Consider the following 6,651-nt stretch of genomic DNA (forward strand, 5'->3'; position numbering starts at 1 on the left):
AAGGCTTTCTACCTCAGGGCTATACTCTCAGACCTATTTTTTTAGATTTTATTTGGAAACAGGGTCTCACTAAGTTGCTGAAAACCTCACTAAGTAGCGGCTGGCTTTGAACCTGTGTGATCTTCCTGTCTCACCCTCCCAGGCGTTGGGATTACAAGTGTGCGCCACCATGCCCAGCTTTTTTTTTTTTTTTTTTTTTTTTTTTTTGCGGGTCTGGGGATGGAACCCAGGGGCATCCTACCTCCGAGCTACATCCCCTGCCCTATTTTTTTATTCTTTATTTTGAGACAGGGTCTCACTGAGTTGCAAAGGGCCTCACTAAGTAGCTGAGGCTGTCTGTGAACCGCGATCATCTGGTCTCCAGCTCCAAATGCTGGGATTACAAGCGTGCGCCACCACACCCGGTGTGCCCGGCTTTTTAATTCTTTATTTTTTAATTTTTTTTGGTGGTACTGGGGTTCCTGGAAGCCCTTCTACCTCCGGGTTCCACACCCAGACCTATTTTATATTTTTGAAACAGGGTCTCTTACGCCAGCACGGCTGGCTTCGAACCTTCTTGATCCTCCTATCTCCCCTCCCAAGCTCGGGGATTACAAGTGTGAGCCACCACGCCCGGCTAATTCTTTATTTTTGAAACATGGTCTCACTAAGTTGCGGAGGGCCTCACTAAGTAGCTGAGGCTGGCCACGAACCCCGATCCTCTGGTCTCAGCCTCCCAAATGCTGGGATTACAAGCATGCATGAGCACGCCCAGCTCAATATAGATTAATTTATTAGGCTATTTTTTCTTCCTCCAAAGTAGACAATCAGTTTTATTACTTTGAAGTTTTCTATACCTGTCTCTTTAGGAGCCATCCTTGAATGGGGCTGTAGAATAACTCTACCCAACTACCAGTTGACAGTCTACTCTTAAGACTCATCCATAAACACATTGGCCTTTGTTTTCTTGCTTTTATTTAAAAAATCCTTCAATATTATTTAAATGAAAAGGTGTCATACTGTCATGTACAGCATATATCAACATTTAATATTCATCTGTCATGTTTCATGAAAAAAAATCACGATTGTATGTTTGGAAAATCCTTGAACCTATCTTTAGTAAGTGTCTGTCATAACAGAAAGGGTATTTTTTTCCACTCAAAGAAATCTCTTGTAAAGCTACAAAAGTTATCACTTACCTACATGCTTTACATAATCCCATGAAAAAATAATTAAATTGCTCCTAATCCCTGATGCAAGGCACTTCAAAGCACCCACACAAAACGTTCATGTAAACAGCAGTATAGTACATCATTTAAATACCATGAATGTAAGCCTGGCGTGGTGGCGCACGCTTGTAATCCCTGCGCTTGGGAGGCAGAGACAGGAGGATCACGCAGGTTTGAAGCCAGCCTCGCTGGCTTAAGAGACCTTGTTTCCAAATAAAAATATAAAATGGGTTTGGGAGTGTAGCCCGGAGGTAGAAGGGTTCCATCCCCAGTACCACCAAAAAAAACCCAAACAAACAAACAAACAAACATGAATGACCTTTACATAGCTTGACCTAAACTTAGGGGAAAATAAAATACATCCCTGCCACACTTAAAAATCATGTTAAAATTCACAATAAGAATTTGTTTCTCTTATGAATAGAACAGACTATATAGCCTCCTGGGGGGTAACAAAAACCTTACAGATATTTCATATTGCAAAAACAGCATGCTCGCTGGATACATATAAAGTCAGAATATTCAGGAGTGAATAGGACTGAAATAGAATGGCATTTCTGAATACCCAGCTTTAATATCCACCAGACTTCAGGGTCTGGACTATTTGTAGCACATGGAAAATGCATTAGAAAATCACAAAGATACATAATTCAAACCAACCTTCCCATGAGGTTCACTTAGTCCACAGTAACAAACAGCAAAGATGCACAGAAATAATTTTTAAAATTATTGGCATATTGGATTTACCTAGCAAGAAAAATCCCATGTTATTGATTTTAGTGTATCTCATGTACACTAAGCACCAATTTAAATGAGATTATCAAACACCACCAGCAGTTTGTGGCTTAGCCTAAAAGTTCATTTCTTATCACTTTCCATGCCACACCCTTAGAGCTCAGGAAGATAAAATTAGACAGGTGATAAAAGACTGACAGAGAATTCAGCTGCTTCCCTATCAAATTTATGCCTCTCAAGTAAAATATAGTGACAGAATGTAAAAGGTCTCCTGCATTCTGTGGAAACTACCAGCTCTGCAGAACAGTTTCTGCCTCCTAGAAGATAGACACACAGGTGAGGAGGCTAAGGCAGAGCCCACGGCCTTTGGGACTGGCTGGGTCGGCCTTGCTACTGCCAAGCCAGGCTCCCTCTCACAACTTTCACACTCCCCACTAATAAAGGAAAAAGGCTTGAGTGAGAACAACTCAGGGAGTCCCAAGTCTACCCTCAGTTACCACCAAAAGCTAGCAAATGAGGCCCCGCCGAGAGTGAGCTTCAGATATGAAAAGCAACACATGTGTTTTTTTTAGCAGTAATGATTCTTACTATTAGTGTGCTCTTAGGCATAAAGGGGACAGTGGCATACCTAGGTTTATGCCCAACTAAGAGTCAACTATAAGTAGTCAGACTATTGTGTTTTAAAATTACAGATCAAAAATAACTCCCAAAAGAAAACTGATTTCCTAAGTGAAATATAGTATACAAAAAGCTGGAATGATGGTTAATTCACATATAAAAATTCATATACAACGCTGGGCATGGTGGCGCACGCTTGTAATCCCCGCACTTGGGAGGCTAGACAGGAGGATCGTGCTTGTTCGGAGCCAGCCTCACTGGCTTAAGAGACCCTGTTTCCAAATAAAAAGTATAAAATAGGTCTAGGGGTGTAGCCTGGAGGTAGAAGGGCTTCCAGGAAACCCAGTATCACCTAAAAAAAAAACCTCACATACAAAACCCCTGTTTCTTCCTTCCAAAGTACTCAGGTTCATACAGTTGATTCTAGCACACAACTGTTTTTTTTGTACTATAGTTACATCACTACAAAGTACTAATAAAATACTTCGTATAGCAAACTGAAGTTATACTTTGTGACAACTGCATTAAAACTGCAGCACTTAGGCAGAGCTGGGAAACACCATTCTTAAGCATGTGTTTCTTCTTCCTGCTGTTGTGCTCCACAGTGATTATTAAAAGAAGGAATCTGGTCTGTAAATAGCTGGGTCATCCACTGCCCATTTGGAACGTCACTGAAAGCTGATTCTCCTCTTAACTCCGCACTGTTGGCTGTTAGCCCATTTGAATGGAAGCTGCAAGGCTCACTAGCACATGGACTTTCACCATAAGCACCACCATACGGCTTCATAACCGGGGTTGTATTTTTCTTCTTTAGCAGCCATCTTCTTTGCATCCTCTTGTGCGAGCTGTACGTCAAACGTATAGTGCACTTCCTGAACGTCGGTGTTGTGCTCCATGCCTTCAGCTGGTCTCTTAAGTCCTTCAGCTTAATGTAGTAATGAACAGGATTCGGGGAAACTGAGCACAGCGAACACTGCATGACGCATGACGTAGCAGAGTTTCTGTGTCTGGAATATTGTGGGGTTGAGGCCCAAATTCCAAGTTTTAACCTTTACTCCAAAGACTTTACTAAAAATTTCATAAATACATTTTCCATTAAACACTGCTATTCTTGGCTGATATTTCTGTAATTTCTGTACTAGAATACGTCCTCCTTCACGAAATTATTTGCTGGAAAGATCTTTGCTGCCTGGTGTTGTCCGTCCAACTATATTGGTAAATCTGATACCATACTTCCCTGGTAAAGTATGATCATCCATGTGATTCAGCTGGACCTCACTCAGCCCCGACATAAACAAGGCACTTCCAAAAATGATTTCCAGGTCTAGGGTAATGATGACCTTTGTACGCAGCCATGAGTCCTGGATTAATGCCAATAATCACAGTGTCCAGATTGAAGGTCAAAATGTCAGGAAGAGTCTTGGTCAAAAGCTCAGCTTCGGAAATGCCATTAAAATGGTTTACTTTTCTTTTCACTTTAAAAATGTCCGTAATTTTTTCTTGCTTTTCTTTTGATTTTGCAGACTTGCCAGATTTTTTTTGGCTCGGCAGGTTTTTTGGGTTCCTTTGGTTTTTTGAGTTCTGTTGCTCTGGTTTTACCTTTCTTCCTTTTGGAGCCTCTTGCACTGGTTCCTAGGCAGGTGCTGGCTCCAGCAAGTCGGCAGGCATATGCTGCTCATCCATGACGGCCATGTTAGGCGCTTCAGCCATCATGTGTTGAAATGGGAATTAATAAAAAGTGTGGGCTTGCTCAAAGGAATAGCTTTGGAAGAAATAGGAATGTATGTTCCAGGCTGTTCAACAGTTGACTACAAATCCTCAGACTGCTGTAATCTGACCTTTCTCCTAAAATACTTCTCACCCAAGCCATGACAGAGGGTTTCCTTGTAATCCCAGCATTTGGGAGGCTGAGATGGGAGGATTTCGTTTTGCCGACAGCTTCAGCTATTCAATGATGCCCTTTGCAACTCGGTGACACCCAGCCCGCGTACTCCGCTGCCATCCTGGGCGGCCGCTCCCACAGGCGCTGGACTGAGGCGCATCGGCCTGCACACCGGGACTCCATCCTGGGACCTGATGGCCGGCAGAAAAGCGGCTAGCTGGGCGCCTCCCGACGAGAATCTGCATCAGCCTCCCGCCCGCCCGTGTGCAGCCCCCCTCCGCACCGCACTTCCGGCTCCTTTCTTGCTCTTTTAAATGATCACATACAACTCTCTTTGAGGTCCTATATGTGGGCTGATGGAGAGGCAGTGGTAAGTGCCATGACAGTATAAGCCACTGAAACTGGGAGTGGTGGTGCTTGCTTATGATACCAGTACTTGGGAGGCCGAGACCGGATAGCAGGCTTGCAGGCCCCCTCAGCTACTTAGGCCTTTCACAATTTAGTGAGACCCTGTTTCAAAATGACTATTAAATGGGTGTGGTGGTGCACGCTTGTAATCCCAGTACTTGGGAGGCTGAGACAGGAGGATCTCAGGTTCGCAGCCAGCCTCAGCTGCATAGTGAGGTCCTCTGGAACTTAATGAGACCCTATCTCTAAATAAAGAACAAAAAATAGGGCTGGGGGTGTAGCTCGGAGGTAGAATGCCCCTGGATTCCATCCTCAGTACCATACACACCAAAAAAAGATTAAAATATAGGGATGGGGGTGGGTGGAGCCCTGAGATAGAATGCTCCTGAGTTCAATCCCTAGTTCTGCAAAGAAAAAAAAAAGCAGTGTAAGCCACTTTTTTATTCAGTTTATGTTTACCACATCAAATTTCTCAGATCTGATATCATATGCAATGTCTATTATTATTACTTTTTATATGGGAGCTTTAACTCAGGGACATTCCACCTCTGAGTTACACCCCAAGCCCTATTTTCTATTTTTTTTTTTTTTGGCAGTAATGGGTATGGAGCCCAACAGGGCCCCTATAACATTTCCTCGCCATAACAGAAGTGAGGTCTTCTGCTTTTATCATGGCTACCCTCAAAGACTGAGGATGCCTAAAGCTCAGCAAGCACCCTCCATGCTAGGGCAATTAAGTGGGCTTGTCCTTATGCCCGTATTTGTCTCTTCCAGTTTTTAATTTCATTTACCTTGTCTCTGTTGTTGAAAATCCCAAAGGGCAAATTAAAAGTGAATAATGGAGCTGGGCAGGGTGGTGCACGCTTGTAATCCCAGCATTCAGGAGTCTGAGACAGGAGGATCGTGGTTCACAGACAGCCTCAGCTATTAGTGAGACCCTGTTCCTGGGTTCCATCCCCAGACCCATAAAATAAAATAAAATAAAATAAAAATTTAAAAAAGTGAATAATGGGGCTGGGTGTGGTGGTGCACGCTTATAATCCCAGCAATTGGGAGGCTGAGACAGGAGGATCACACAGGTTCGAAGCCAGCCTCAGCTACTTAGTGAGGCTCTCAGCAACTTAGTGAGACCCTGTTTCCAAATAAAGTATAAAATAGGTCTGGAGTATAACCCGGAGGTAGAAAGCCTCTGAGTTCCACCCCCAGTACCACACACACAAAAAAAGTGAATAATGGGAGCCTGAGGTCCCAGAAACACAGCAGGATTTTTATTCCTTTTTGTGTTATCTTTTCTTGTCTTATTATAATTAACTGACTTATTTATACAGTCCCTCATTTCTATTGGATCAAACATAATAGCCAGGTTTTGAAACTCATTTATATATTTATCAGGTCTTCTAAAAATTGACCCAATATTTTCTTTACGCTGGACTAGCTCAGTAAGATAACTATAACTACAAGTCTATGTAGGTTAACAGTATTGGCAAAAATCAAATAGCTTTATATTTTCATAAGCTTAGAGAACAGCATTAAACACCAGGTCTTAGCCAGGCATGGTGGCACACGCTTGTGATCCCAGCATTTGGGAGGCTGTGACAGGAGGATCGCAGTTCGCCAACAGACTCAGCTACTTAGTGAAGCTGTTTGCAATTCAGTGAGTCCTTGTTTCAAAATAAAGAATAAAAAAATAGGTCTATGGGTGTATCTTGGAGGAAGAATGCCCCTGGGTTCAATCCCCAGTACTGCAAAAAACAAAAAAACAAAAAAATAAACAAAAAAATTCAGGTCTTTAAAAAAAGA

At 42.7% G+C, this 6,651-nt stretch overlaps 1 pseudogene across 1 annotated transcript; it reads right to left on the bottom strand.

Moving 5' to 3' along the window:
- Window positions 1-3,126: 3,126 nt before the first annotated feature.
- On the bottom strand, window positions 3,127-3,917 carry LOC308278515 (G/T mismatch-specific thymine DNA glycosylase-like; annotated as a pseudogene). Its single transcript has one exon. The product of its transcript is annotated as a G/T mismatch-specific thymine DNA glycosylase-like (transcript).
- Between the last annotated feature and the right edge of the window lie 2,734 nt (window positions 3,918-6,651).

Source organism: Muscardinus avellanarius (assembly GCF_963383645.1).
Source record: "Muscardinus avellanarius genome assembly, chromosome: X".
In the NCBI taxonomy this organism is placed as follows: domain Eukaryota; kingdom Metazoa; phylum Chordata; class Mammalia; order Rodentia; family Gliridae; genus Muscardinus; species Muscardinus avellanarius.